General features: G+C 38.3%; 1 protein-coding gene across 23 annotated transcripts in view; it reads left to right on the plus strand.

Moving 5' to 3' along the window:
• MAP4 (microtubule associated protein 4) overlaps positions 1 to 15,475 on the plus strand; it is a 204,113-nt gene that overhangs the window by 50,153 nt on the left and 138,485 nt on the right. Inside the window, exon 1 of one of the 23 annotated variants that reach the window (XM_038566586.1) lies at positions 14,717 to 14,871. The exons of the other annotated variants lie outside the window; for them this stretch is intronic. The gene's annotated coding sequence lies outside the window, so the exon portion shown is untranslated. Of the gene's footprint in view, positions 1 to 14,716; positions 14,872 to 15,475 lie in introns of those variants that run through there. 23 annotated transcript variants of the gene reach the window in all.

Below are 15,475 nucleotides of genomic sequence, written 5' to 3' on the forward strand. Positions count from 1 at the left end.
AGATCGACCAAGTCATTGTCCACCCATGTTCAGTCTTTCAACCCACTAGCAGAAGGGAGAACAGACAAACCTTATACTGTCTTATAAAGGTCAGCACATGCAGACTTGCAGACCAGTAGAGAAGCACATTCCAGTGAGGAGGCAAAGTTCTTTCTGCCTTCTGCCTACTTAAGGTTAAATTTGGAGAGTCAGCAAAAGCCTTTCAGTTGATTTCAGCTGCTGCTTTAGAATTATCTCTGTCCACTTTCCCTTCTTTTTCTTTCTGTGATATATGTTTTACACTTAGGTACAAAAGGAAATATATAGGGACAGCCCCGGTAGCCCAGCGGTTTGGCACCGCCTTTGGCCTGTGGTGTGATCCTGGAGACCCGGGATTGAGTCCCTCGTTGGGCTTCCTGCATGGAGCCTGCTTCTCCCGCTGCCTGAGTCTCTGCCTCTCTCTCTCTCTCTCTCTCTCTCTGTCTGTTGTGAATAAATAAATAAAATCTTAAAAAAAAAAAAAAGGGAAATATATAATTCCACATGGGTCCGTCCTGTGGTAGTAATTCTGATGAGAATGTTCTAAACCTAAGATTCATTCCTTTCTCAAAGTATTAGCTCAAAATAACGCCACACCTCCATTTGCATTGTATTTGAATCAGTACTTTCTTCGGTAGTCCCCCCTGCAGCAATAGTCCTGCCTACTTTTTTTTAAAATTTATTTTTAAGTAATCTCTATACGCAGTGTGGGACTTGAACCCACAGCCCTGACTATGCATGCTCTTCTGACTGAGCCAGCCAGGTGCCCTGTCCCTGCCTATTTTTTGTTGCCTTTTTTCACCTTGTTGGTAGAAAAATGTGTATCATCTATACTACATAAAATTTAAGGTTGTTCAGCTTTGTAAAATCATACTGTTTGTGGAAAGGTTAATTTTATACAGTTGTCTGTAGATCTAGTGGATTACCTATCATCTTGGAATCATTTCTCTTGTAGGTTAATTGTATTATTTGGCTACTATGGCTTTTCTGTGATGCTGTGTTCACTTGTCATTTTCCTGGTGTCTGCACTGAAAGTTCATTTTCAGAAAGTGTATTTGAAAAATAAACTTTAGATTTATTGCATGTTTGAATTTTCCATTTTGGTCCTCACTTAATAGATGGGTTGGGTATAAAAATAGGTTCAGAATAATTTTCTCAGTTTTAGAGGCATCATTCCATTGCTTTCTACTGTCCGGTGTTACTATTAGAAATCAGAAGCCAATCTATTTCTTTTAACTTAATAGGTACTGTTCATGTTTTTCTCTTTGTTCCCTCCCATTCTTTTTTTTTTTTTTTAAGAGTTTATTTATTTATTCATGAGAGAGACACACACAGAGAGAAGCAGAGACACAGGCAGAGGGAGAAGCAGGCTCCATGTAGGGAGCCGGATGTGGGACTTGATCCCGGGACTCCAGGATCACGCCCCAGGCCAAAGGCAGGCATCAAACCGCTGAGCCACCCAGGGATCCCATGTTCCCTCCCATTCTTGTTCCCTGGTCTTTCTACCATCCATCTCCCTCATTTCCCCCCTTTTTTGCTCTGATACTTCATATGTATCATTCTATGTGTAAAACAATATATATGCAAAATTTAATGAATAATAAAAATAAATATTCATGAGTCTACCACTCAGCTTACAGAGTTGGACTTTCGTAAGTCCCTTATTTATCCCTTCCTTACTGAGTTTCTCTTTCCCTCAGAGTATCACCGTACTGACTTTTGTGCCTTTCCCTGTGTATTTTTTTTAAGATTTATTTATTTTATTTAATTTTAATTTTTTATTTTTTTTAAAGATTTTATTTATTCATGAGAGACAGAGAGAAAGAGAGAGAGAGAGGCAGAGACACAGGCAGAGGGAGAAGCAGGCTCCATGCAGGGAGCCCGATGTGGGACTTGATCCCGGGACTCCAGAATCACACCCTGGGCCGAAGGCAGGTGCTAAACCACTGAGCCACCAGGGATCCCCTATTTATTTATTTTAGAAAGAGAGTATGATTGGGAAGGGAAGAGGGAGAGAGAATCTTTTTTTTTTTTTTTTTTTTTAAGGGAGAGAGAATCTTAAGCAGACTCCACACTGACTGTGGAGGCCCACGTAAGGCTTGATATTGCAACCCTGAGATCATGACCTGAGCCGAAATCAAGAGTCCGATGCGTAACTGACTGCACCACCCAGGCACCCTTTGTGTTTATTTTAGTAGTTTGATTATAAATGTAGGACTTTTTAAACACTTATTGAAAGTAAGCCAAGATCATTGGCTTACTCCCATGATCATACAGATGTCTATGTGTTTATCTATAGTTAATTCATTCTCAATGCTGTATTTATTTCATTAATATAAAATTTAATCTATTCTCGGGCAGCCCAGGTAGCTCAGCAGTTTAGCGCCGCCTCCAGCCCAGGGCGTGGTCCTGGAGACCCAGGATTGAGTCCCACGTCAGACTCCCAGCATGGAGCCTGCTTCTCCCTCTGCCTGTGTATCTGCCTCTCTCTCTGCCTCTGCCTGTGTATCTGCCTCTCTCTCTCTCTGCCTCTGCCTGTGTGTATCTGCCTCTCTCTCTCTCTCTGTCTCTCATGAATAAATAAATAAATAAATCTTAAAAAAATTGTTCTCTATTGATGTACCTCTGGGTTGTTTTTAGATTCTTCTTATTATGAATAATGCTGCTTTGACATTCTTTTTTTTTTTTTAAAGGAATTTATTTATTCATGAGAGACACACACACAAGAGAGAGGCAGAGACCTAAGCAGAGGGAGAAGCAGGCTCCATGCAGGGAGCCTGATGTGGGACTCGATCCCAGGACTCCAGGATCATGCCCTGAGCCTAAGGCAGATGCTCAACCACTGAGCCACCCTTCTTTGATATTATTATAAAGGGATGTAAGAGTTTATCAGAGATATCTAGAAATGGAGGGCCTGAGTCTAAGGATTTGACTTTAAGAATTTACAAATTCTACCTTATAAACAATAACATACTGTTGTCTAACATGATTGTATCAATTTATGTCAGTGTATGAGAGGTCTAGTCTGCTGCTTATGCTTCCTAACACTTGATATTGTCTTTTTCATTTTAGCAATTCTACTATTTAAACGCTTATTTATTGGATCTCAGTGTAAATTTATTTTTCCCTGATGATTAGTAAAAGTAAGCACTTTTTCATATGTTTATTGGTTATTTGGATAGTCTCCTGTGAGAGATGGCCTTTGTTTTGCCTTTTTTTTTTTTTTTTTAAGATTTTATCTATTTGAAAGAGAGAGGGCACAAACGGGGAGGGGCAGAGGGAAAGGTAGAATCTCAAGTGGATTCCACATTGAGCCCAGAGTCTAACTTGAGGCTCCATCTCATGACCCCTAGATCATGAGCTGAGCTGAAATCAAGAGTCAGATGCTCAACTTACTGAGCCACCCAGGCACCCCAGCTTTTTCTTTATTTTTTATTTGTAAGATTTCTTTATATATCCCGTATATGAGTTTTATGTGTTGCAAGTATCTTCTTCAACACATGGTTTGAATGGACACAAATTCTTATCTTTAATGTAGTCTAATTTATCAATCTTAGTCCCTTATAGTGATCTGTGTGACCTGTTTAAGAAATCTTGGCTTACTCCCATGATCATGAAGATATTCTCCATATTATCTTCTAGAAGCTTCATTGTTTTATCTTTCACTCTTAGGCTTGTTATTTACCTAGAATTGATTTTTGTGCATTGTGTGAGATAGAACTCAAGATACATCTTCCCCTATAATTGGATATCCAATTGACCCAGCATCATTTATTGAAAAAAACAGTTCTTTACCTATTACTCCGCAGGTGTCACATAAGTTACTGTATGTAGTGGTTCTGTTTTGAAACTGTTCACTTGGCCTCTTTCTTGGTGATTGTGCCAGTACCTTAATGTCTTCAATTCTATATTTATACATTATTAGTTGAAACTTATGAAATGGTCATATTTGTAGGTCACTACTTTTTGGCAATTTCATATAGATTAATCCAGCAGTGTGTTTTGATCTTTAGTGGCTTAATGTCTTCTAAATTATCTTAAGATTGTCTTAGTTGTTTATATTTTCATATAAAATTTAGAATCAACTTTTCAGTTTGAATTTAAAACCAAAAACCTACTGGGATTTTGATTGTAAAGGTTCAATCTGTAGATCAGTTTGGAGATAACTGACATCTTTAAAATATTGGGTCTTCTACATGATCATGATATATCCTGCCATTTATTCAAATGTGTAATTTCAGTTTTTTGTTTTCTGTGTAGTAGTACAGGATATCTTTCATTAAAGTTATTCTTAGAAATTTTGAAGAAAATGCCATTATAAGTGATACTTTTAACAAAAAATCTTCCATTTGTTTTTGCTAGGATGTGGAAATACAGTTGTGTTTTAATAATTTGCCTGGAGCTCAACAACCTTGCTAAATTCATTTACTAATTTTAATAGTTTATTTCCTCTGTATATAGTTTCCTGCAAACAATGACTGTTATTATTTTTCTTTATGATCCTTATGCTCTTAATTTTTTTCCTTGGCTCTTTGTACCATACTAGCTATGCAATAGCAGGCAGCAATAGCAGGTGTTTTTATTTCTACCTCATTTCAAGAAAATGTTTGTGGCAGGTTTCGTTTTGTTGTTTATTTTGTAGATACCCTTTGTCAGATAAAGGATCTTCCTATCCTAATTGAGTTCCACCCCAAGCTTTTTTAAAAAAGAATTTATTATTAAATAAATAAATAATAAATAATAAATATTTATTTAATAAATAAATAAATTCTGTGTCTCTGTGAGACACACACACAGAGAGAGACAGAGACATAGGCAGAGGGAGAAGCAGGCTCCCCACAGGGACCCCGGTGCAGGACTTGATCCCTGGACAGGGATCAAGCCCTGAGCCCAAGGCAGCCACCCAACTGCTGAGCCATCCAGGTGTCTCTCAGAGGCTTTTTTGGTTCTATTGAGAAATGAGCTTTTAGTTTCCCTACTTCATCTCTTGATGTAGTGAATATATTGATAGATTCTTTTAAAGTTTTATTAGCCAACTTGGTTTAAGTTGAATCCTTTCACATTACTTGATTTGATTTGCTACTGTTTATTTTAGGATTTTTTTCACTTAAGTCAGGAGTCAGCAAATTATGGCTTAAATTCAGCTTACTGTCTATTTTTGTATAATTTATGAGATAAGGGGCGTGTGGGTGGCTTAGTCAGTTTAGTGTGTGTTTTTTGGCTCAGGTTGTGATATCAGAGTCCTGGGATTGAGCTTGGCGTCAGGCTCCCCACTAGCAGGGAGTCTGCTTGTTCCTCTCCATCTGCCCCTCCCTCGGTTGTGCTTTCTCTCTCAAATGGATAAATAAAATCTTAAAAAAAAATTTGTGGGGATCCCTGGGTGGCGCAGTGGTTTGGCGCCTGCCTTTGGCCCAGGGCGCGATCCTGGAGACCCGGGATCGAATCCCACATCGGGCTCCCGGTGCATGGAGCCTGCTTCTCCCTCTGCCTGTGTCTCTGCCCCTCTCTCTCTCTGTAACTATCATAAATAAATAAAAATAAAAAAAAAATTAAAAAAAAAATTGTGAACACGGAATGTTTGTCACATTTTAAAATGATTGACAGAAAATCAAAAGGAGAAAAACATTTCATGACAGATGATGTACCCTTTTCAATTTTAGTGACTATAAATACAGTTTTATTGTAACCCAGAGACACTCGTTCATTTGTGTATTGTCTATGGAAACTTTCATACTATGATGGTAGTGTTGAGTTCAGGCCATTTTTGCTTTGCACAGTATTTGGGACTGTAAAAATGGCCATGCAGAGTGAAACTGTGCTAAGCAAAGTTAATAATCAATGGGAAAAATTATGATTGTCCTGTGATCTTTAAAAACTTAAAAAAAAAAAAGCTCCCTTGTTCTCCGTTATAAAACTTATGGAAATGAAAAATAGGAAAGTATCTTTCCAGTTCTTCTTCTTCCTCTTTTTTTTTTTTTTTTAAGATTTTATTTATTTATTCATGATAGACAGGGACTATCTGGGACTCCAGGATCCTGGGACTCCAGGATCGCGCCCTGGGCCAAAGGCAGGCACTAAACCACTGAGCCACCCAGGGATCCCCTCTTCCCAGTTCTTCTAATGTGAAATTTCTTGCCAGCATCACCTCCTCTAAGGCATTTTCATTTTTTTTCACCAAATCATTGCCCTCATTTATGGAGATAAGTTTACCTTCACTGAGTTCCTCTGGCAGCATATCCAGAGTCTTTTGAATGGTGATAATGTCAACATTCCCAGTGAGCTGATTTTTCTATGAGTACATTTATGTTTGACTTGAATTTCATTTCCAGTGTTAACTACTTTTTGATTCTTTGCTGCACATTTGTTTTTGTAGGCCAGTTTCTTCTTTCAGTTACTCAGTTTTGTGAAATGCCACATGGGTTCATCATTGGGAGATGAGGAGGCAACATCACGTTTATGCATGAACTGAATAACAGATGCTCAGTGACCAATCAGCAGCAGGCTTTGAAGAAGTGATGTGAAGGGTGCCTGGGTTAAGCCTCTAACTCTTGATTTTGGCTCACGTCATGACCCTCAGGGTTGTGAAATCGAGCCCTGTGTAGGGGGTTCTGCATTCAGCATGGTGTCTGCTTGGGATTCTCTCTTTTCCTCCCTCTTCCCTTCCCTCCCCTCTAAAATAAATAAATAAAATATTTTTTAATAAGTGATATGAAGGGTGCCTGGGTGGCGCAGTTGGTTAAGTGTGTGTCTTTGGCTCACTTTGTGATCTTGGGGTCCTGGGATCAAGTCCTGCACCAGGCTCCCTGCAGGAAGCCTGCTTCTCCCTCTGCCTATGTCTCTGCCTCACTGTGTCTCTCATGAATAAATAAATAAAATCTTTAAAAAAATTTAAAAAGTGGTGTGACAGGTCACTGATCTCCATGCACACCTGTTACTTATGTAGTAATTTGTAGACCGAAGGGCTAACAGCAAATTTTATACTTTTTGCAGTTTCTTATAGTTAATGTACCATGTTAACTGAAACTTGAACCACATTGTTGGGGGACTGGTATTATTTAACTAAATCGTGGTAACTGAAATTTGTGCTTATTAGAACCATGCAAAGCAAGGACTGCCTTTATTTGTTACAAAGTATATAAGTGAGTTTATAAACAATTTACTATCTGGCTCTGTACAGAAAATGTTTGCTGACCCCTGATTTAAGTTTGTAAAGTTTATTTTGGCTTATAATTTTCCATTACTGTGTTCTTCTTGTTTGGATTTAGTAGCAGTTATATTATTAATAGTCATATAATCAGTAGCAAATCTGTAAAACCCATACAATGTTCCATGCCCTATTTTATATATTAACAGATCCAGAAAGTAGGTGATACTATTATTCCCAACTTACATTTGAGGAAACTGAAGCAAAAGAATGAAGAAACTTGCTCAAGGTCACATAGATAGTAAGTGGTAGAAGCCAACTTTGAACCTCTCTCACAGTCTGGCTGGAATGCAGGCCTCTAACCACTACATTATACTTTTGTTAACCTCATAAAATGATTTGGTGAGAATTCTATTTTCTAAAGAGTTTATGTTAGATCAGAGTTATCTGCACCTTGAGTATTTGGTAGAACTGTAAAATCCTTAGGTAGGATGTGTATATGTGCTATATATGCGTGTGTGTGTGTGTGGGGGGTGTTTGTGTGTCTAAGACTTAAAAATATTGTTTCAATTTCTTTAATTGATTTGGGACTTTTTAGGTTTTTTGCTTACTATAATATTTTGGATCAGTTAGGATCTTTTAGGAACTGGTCTTTTTAAAAAAAAAAAAATATATATATATGTAATTTTTTTTGTTTTGTTTTGTTTTTTTTAGTAATCTTTCCACCCAATGTGGGGCTCAAACTCAGAATCCTGAGCTCAAGAGTCCTATGCTCCATCCATTGAGCCAGCCAGGTGCCCTGGAACTGGTCTTTTTCATCTGATTTTCATGTTTGTTGGCATAGTTGCTGGTAATCTCCTTTTTCCTCTGCCACATTTATAGCATTATTCTTTTCCCTTCCTTCCCAGAATTGTTCATTTATGTCCTCTCTCCTTTTTTGGTCAGTCTTACCAAAGGTTTGTTAACTTTATTACTCCTTAAAGGGGACTTTTGCTTTGTTGATCTCCTCATTTCTTTCTTTGTACCTTATTTTTGTACAAGACTTTATTTCCTTCCTTTGGTTTTCTTTATTTTATTATTTTTTAAAGGTTTTATTATTTATTTATTAATGAGAGATACAGAGGGAGAGAGAGAGAGAGAGAGGCAGAGACACAGGCAGAGGGAGAAGCAGGCTCCATGCAGGAAGCCTGATGTGGGACTCGATCCGGGGTCTCCAGGATCAGGCCCTGGGCTGAAGGCGGCGCTAAACCGTTGAGCCACCCAGGCTGCCCCTTTTGGTTTTCTTTAAATTTATTTCTATCTGACTTTTTTTTTTTCTCTATCTGACTCTTAATATGGATTTTAACTAATTTATTTATATCTTTCTTTCTTTCTTTCTTTCTTTCTTTCTTTCTTTCTTTCTTCTTTCTTATTTATTTATTTATTTATAAATAACAAACATTTAATATTCTTCTTTTTTAAATAAAAGCACCTGAGGCTGGAAACTTCCTCAAATTCTTTCTTTAAGTATATTCTACAAGCTTTGGTGTTTAATATTTTTGTTATTACTCAATTCTAAGTATTTCTTCATTTCTTTTATGATTTAACTCATTAATTGTTTGCAGCTTTTAAAAAATTTTCTTAATACATTTTTAATTTTAATTTTATTTATTTATTCATGAGAGACACAGAGAGAGGGAGACACACAGACAGAGGGAGAAGCAGGCTCCACGCAGGGAGCCCGACATGGGACTTGATCCCGGGTCTCCAGGACCACACCCTGGGCTGAAGGCAGCGCTAAACCACTGAGCCACCCAGGCTGCCCCAACAAATTTTTTAAAAATTCAGATTTTATCTCTAACTTATTTGTGATGTTTCCTAAATGTATATCATAAAATAATAATTTTTTTTAAAAAATTATTTTTTTAAAAAGTTTTTAAATTCCAGTTAACACAGTGTGATTTCAAGTGTGCAGTAGAATGACTCAACACTTCCATGTCACACCTGGTGCTTATCACAAGTACACTCCTTCATTCCCATCATCTATTTCACCCATTCCCCCCCCCATCCACCTCCTTGCGGGTAACCATTAGTTTCTTCTCTTATAATAATAATTTTTAAAATTTGAGATTTGTTTTATGTCTTAATAGACATTTATTTTACAAATGAAATGTCCCATATGTGTTAGAAAAGAGTCTTCTCCAGTTGTACTTTGTAGTTCATTAGCTGAAACTTGTATATTGAGTTGTTCAGAGCTAGTATATGCTTACTGACTTTTGTCTATAAGATGTGTCAGTTACTGAGATGTTTTACAATATCCCCTGTCTGAAGGAGGATTCCTTTGTTTCTCCTCATTAAGGTCAGTTTTATGTTTTTGTTTTACTTTTATTGAAGTATAGTTGATATACAACATTACAGTTTTAGCTACAGCTTAGTGATTGGATAAGTTTTTACATCATGCTGTGTTCACACAAGTGTAGCTACCATCTGTTACCATATAGTGCTATTACAACATTATTGACTATATTCCCTAAGCCGTGCCTTTTATTCCTGTGACTTATTCATTTCCTGTCTGGAAGCCTCTATTACCCATTTCCCTTCACCCATTTTACCCATTAACCAGTATTAAATATTAATGAATTGTCTCCCCCTATATCTCCTTCTGCTCTGCCAACTGTGTTTGTTCTCTATATTTATAGGTCTTTTTCTGCTTTTTGTTTGTTCGTTTTGTCTTTTAGGTTCCATATATAAGTGAAATCATATGGTATTTGTCTTTCTCTGACTTATTTCACTTAGCTTAATACCCTCCAGGTCCATCCATGTCGTTGCAAATGGCAAGAGCTCATCCTTTTTTATGGCTGAGTAATATTAAATTGTGTGTGTGTGTGTGTGTGTGTATGTATGTATGTATATGTATCGCATCTTCTTTTTCCATTCATCTTTTGATGGACACAGATTGCTTCCATGATCTTGGCTGTTATAAAATGCTGTAGTAAACATAGGGGTGCATATACTCTTTTTGAATTAGTGTTGTTGTTTTGGATGAAGTTTTTTGTTTTTAAAATAGCTGTGTTGTAAAAAAAAAAATAGCTGTGTTGTTAGATACATACAAGATTAATATTTAATACTGGTAAATCTTAGTGAATTAAATTTGTCAGTTTTTTTCTACTAATGGTTTTTTGCTTAGAGTCCGTCTCTCTCTCTCTGATAAACACCCCCCCACCCCCAACACCAACCCCAAGCTGCTGTGAGTGTTAGCAAGGGCCATAGCATGTGGGAGCCACCTCCCCCAGAGATGCCTGGGAAGTTATGTCCCCTCCCTTCACATGGCTCTCAGCCAAGGACTGCCTGATGAGAGTTACAAAAACCTGGTTCCCTTACCTCATGGTGGGATTGACTCTGTGGTATGGTTGTGCTTCATAGCTTCCCAGACAAGAGGCACAGGCTAACCTTTAGCTGAAACACAGTTTTGCTTCCTTTCCGTCCCTTACAGGTTTCTCTTGAAGGCACTCCCTCAGTAAATCAATTATATAAGAATCCCTGTCGGGCTCTACTTCTAGTAAAGTCTATCTAAAGCACCTACCCAGGGATGCCTGAGTGGCTCAGCGGTTGAGCGTCTGACATTAGCTCAGGGCGTGATCCTGGGATCTGGGATTGAGTCCCACATCGGGCTCCCTGCATGGAGCCTGCTTCTCCCTCTACCTGTGTCTCTGCCTCTCTCTCTCTCTCTCTCTCTCTCTCTCTGTGTCTCTCATGAATAAATTATTTTTTAAAAAAAAGCACCTACCTTCCCATAAAGGGAGAATGTGATCTCTTTCTAAAAGTGTTAAGTTTTGGGGCACCTGGGTGGCTCAGTGATTGAGCATCTACCTTTGGCTCAGGATGTGTTTGCAGGGTCCTGGGATTGAGTCCCATATCGGGCTTCCAGTGGGGAGCCTGCTTTTCCCTCTACCTATGTCTCAGCCTCTTTGTGTCTCTCATGAATAAGTAAATATTTATTTATTTATTTATTTTTGAATAAGTAAATTTTTTAAAAAAAGTGTTAAGTTTTATAAATTCTGTCTTATGTTTCATTTCAGTAAACTATATTTTTAGTGTATTAAGTAGATTGTTAATTCAATAGTTTCAATTGAGTACCCTTCAGAATCAACACTTAAAAACTGAAATTGCCCACCTCTGTCCCTGAATGATTCTGATCCAGTGGCATTTCACTTTTTTTTTCTGTCCCCCCCCCCTCCCCCCACCCCTGACTGCATTTCACTTTTAACTCAGATCCTTACTTCTATTCCAGATAAAATGTTAAAAGTTAGGTTAAAAATACCTTGAAAGATTCCTTTGACTTTTCACTTTATTCAGTATTTTACACTCCTCCTCCCCATTTGAAAGCATTTATAAGGCACTTTTATGTTAAAGGCAAGGCATTTACTACCACCATTAAGGGCTTTCTACAAAATGTCTGCTGAGTACCCTATAGAGTTCATACCTTCCTCTTTCCTGCCAGAAGAGTGTGGCTACTATACTCCAATGCTGATTGTAAGCCCAGGACCCACAGTGAAAGAGCCAAGAGGGTTCTTCCATCTAGGCAACTGTGAACTCCCAACGAGAGAAGTCTGTGTCATGATATGGAATAGAGCACTCCCAGCAAGATGACTGCATTTGAGATCCTAACAGGTGTCACTATAGTACTAGATGTACAGGATAAAAGATGAAAAAGATATGTCTTTGCCATCTAGGAACTCAGAGTCCAATGGGACTCTGAAGGAGACACACATTGTGTGTATCTATAATAAATAATTACAGAATTATCAGCACAAATCCCCATCTCCTTATAATTCAGTCTTTCATTTTCCTTCACTTTCACTGACATCTTAAAGAATAAAATATGGCACTTTATGGCTCTGAACTTGAGAAGCTTCACTTGGCTTGATGGAGAGATTTTTCTTGATTAGTTCTCAAAAGCTAATCAAGTGTGAGTAGTTTTTTCCCTTCAACCAGTTTCCCCAGCACTCAGTAATCTTAAAATTGCATAGTGTATTTACTACTCCTTGACAGACATATGTGAGCTGATACTATGGAGATTTAACATTTTAATAATTATAAAATTATTAAATTATAAAATTAACGGTGATGTTAACATGATGGTGGTAGTTTATCTCTTCAACAAAATGCTATTTGTTTCTGCCATATTGCATCATGTTGTGCTTTTCTAAAAGCAGAGAGCTATTTTTATTGCCCTGCCTAATAATGATAAGATGACCAGCATGGAGATCTGGCTTGTATGGTTACTCCTTGTTGGCTTGCTTTCTGTGATTGCAGACAACATGAGTGCTCTGGCACAAAGCTGTTTGGAAAGTAGAAGAAATGAGGTGAATGTAGTTAATCAGTGGTGACATTCAACCTTGACCATGTTTATCATTTTTCCCGTTTTGAAGAGTTATTGTAGTTTTAGCACCTCTGATTAGTTTCAAATTAGACCTACTTCCCCCCCTCCCCCCCAAATAGGCTCCATGTCCATTGTGGAGCCCAGTGCAGGCCTTGAACTGACGACACTGAGATTGAGACCTGAGCTGAGATCATGAGTCGGACACCTAACTGATTGAGCACCCCCAGGCACCCTGAGACCTGAGACCTTTTTATTAAGTTCAGTCATACCATTTTAGAATTCTGTTTACCTAGCTCCCTTGTTTTGTTGGTTTTTGTTATTTTAGTTCATCTTCTGTGCAAAGTAATCCACTAAGAGAAAATACACACATTGCTTGGACATGGTCCTTCCCCTTTGGGATCTAGCAGTTATAAGTGCCGTTGGCATATAAAACTACAGTACAGATTAGACTGTACTGTTACAATTGAAGTACAGATGAGGTGTTAGTTCTCCATGGTGCTGGGAGAAAAGATTTCAAAAGGGAATCACAGAAAAGGTGATAGTTGATTTGGGCCTTGATTTTAAGACTGACAAGCGAGCAGCAATGAAGAGGATTTGAAGTGTGGAGAACTGCGTGAACAAGGGCATGTGGTAATGAGATCAGTGATAGGCTTATAAAATGGCAGCTGATTCCATGTGACTCAGGTACAGGGAGAGCCTCCATGGAAAACTGCTGATGGTTCTTGTAGGTCCTAGGGCAGGGTCCTGTAGGATTATATGACCAGGATATCATACTAAGGAGTTTGGAGTGATTTTTTTTCTTAATAGACGTTGGAGTCCTTTTAAATCAGTTGAGGGCAGCCCGGGTGGCTCAGTGGTTTAGCGCTGCCTTCGGCCCAGGGCCTGATTCTGGGGACCCGAGATCGAATCCCGTGTCAGGCTCCCTGCATGGAGCCTGCCTCTCTCTCTCTCTCTCTCTCTCTCTCTCTCTCTCTTTCTCTCTCTATCTCTCATTAATAAATAAATAAAATCTTATTTTTTTAAAGATTTTATTTATTTATTCATGAGAGTGCACAGGGAGGAGAGAGAGAGGCAGAGACAGGCAGAGGGAGAAGCAGGCTTCATGCAGGGAGCCTGATGTGGGACTCGATCCAGGGTCTCCAGGATCACACCCTGGGCTGCAGGCGGCCCTAAACCGCTGAGCCACCGGGGCTGCCCTAAATAAAATCTTAAAAAAAAAAAAAAAATCAGTTGAGATTTTTTTCCCCTGATGTTCAAGACTCTTCCAGTTGCTTTTATCCTTTAAGAAGAAAAGTAGGGGGAAGAAAATGGAAGTATAGTGATGTCATTGCATCAGATAAAACAAAGCAAATTCAAAGATTTTGTCAATTCTGGACAAACACCTTGCTTGTGTTTCTAGTGTTTGCTCGCTCTCCCCTTAGCCTGATCCTCAGTTCAGCTTCACTTAAAAGTGACTTGTTTGGGCAGCCCGGGTGGCTCAGCGGTTTAGCGCCACCTTCAGCCCAGGGCGTGATCCTGGAGACCCAGGGTTGAGTCCCATGTCAGGCTCCCTGCATGTAGCCTGCTTCTCCCTCTGCCTGTGTCTCTGTCTCTCTCTCTGTGGCTCATGAATGAGTAAATAAATACTTAAAAAAAAAAAAAAGTGACATCATTTTTTCTGGTCCTTTTTTTGTTGTTGTTGTCCACTGTTAAAGTGAAGGAATTGGAGCTTAGATTATTTAAGCTGGTCTTTTTATAAAAGCCTTTAGAGTTCTTAAGTGTTTAGAAATAATTTCTAGATAGGTGTAGGCAAACTCTGAATGTGTTTTGCTCTTAATTAGACTGAAGAAGAATGGGATGAATAGTGACATTTTAAGAAATACTTTTTTTTTTTTTTTACAATTTGAGGGGATTGAGATTTTACAATTTTACAAATTTTACAATTTTAATAAATTTTACAATTTTACAAAATTTAAAATAAATTTTACAATTTTACAATTTTACAATTGTAATAAAATTACAAATTTTACAATTTGAGGGGATTGAGCTATTGAGAATCATCTTAAGATTCACTTTTTTTTTTTTCTTAATTGAGATAAAATTGAAGAGTTGCTCTTAAGGATGGTTATAGCAGAAATGTAAGTGCTGTGTCATTGTCGTGTCTTGTTTTGGCGCACATTCCCAGACTTCAGCAGACATCATGCTGAGTGTATCACATGGCTAACAGTGGGAGGTATCTAGTGTGGATGATTCTTCTTGGAGAAATAGGTTTAAATTCACTTGGACAGAAACGTGGCAGGCAGGTGCCTGCTTAGAGGTCCAAAATGCATTTGGTTAGGACTGAAGACAGACTGCCTGGATAGTTCTTGTAAGTAAGAAGCTAGGCTTTGAAGCTTGTGCTGCAAGGTTTTCTGTATGTGAATATGTGTGTGCATGTGCATGCAATGTTTTTATGTTTAAAGGACAGAACTCCCTAAAACAGCAGTGGGAAAAGGAACTCTGCTTGGGGGGGCCTACATGGAAGTAAAATCCATTTGCTCTTATATATAGGAATGTCACTGGGCAATGGCCTCAGCTATTCCAGTAATCAAGGGCTTTCTCTTGTTGCTCATCCTATGATGAACAGGACAAATGGTGGTTTTGAACAGAATCCTGTGGAGCCTGCAAATACCATCAGTTCATAATAGTACAGCTGTTGTCCTTGAAGTGTGTAGGGAGGTACCTGGGGGTGGAAACTTAATATATTCTATAGGGGTTTGGGACTTATTGCTAGGATAGTCAAGATGTTGCTGAGTTGTGCTTTTGCCATTCTGGTTCTGGGGAGGAGCAGGAGAAATTCAGATTAACCTCAGGGACCCTTACCTCTGGGTAAGATGATAGCTGATTCCCATATAGGTCCTTAATAAAGATTTGGTTTTACTTTTAAATATTGTTTTGATTGAAAGTATAAATCAATCTAGTTTTCTAGTTAA

Source organism: Canis lupus, chromosome 20 (assembly GCF_011100685.1).
Source record: "Canis lupus familiaris isolate Mischka breed German Shepherd chromosome 20, alternate assembly UU_Cfam_GSD_1.0, whole genome shotgun sequence".
Lineage (NCBI taxonomy): Eukaryota > Metazoa > Chordata > Mammalia > Carnivora > Canidae > Canis > Canis lupus.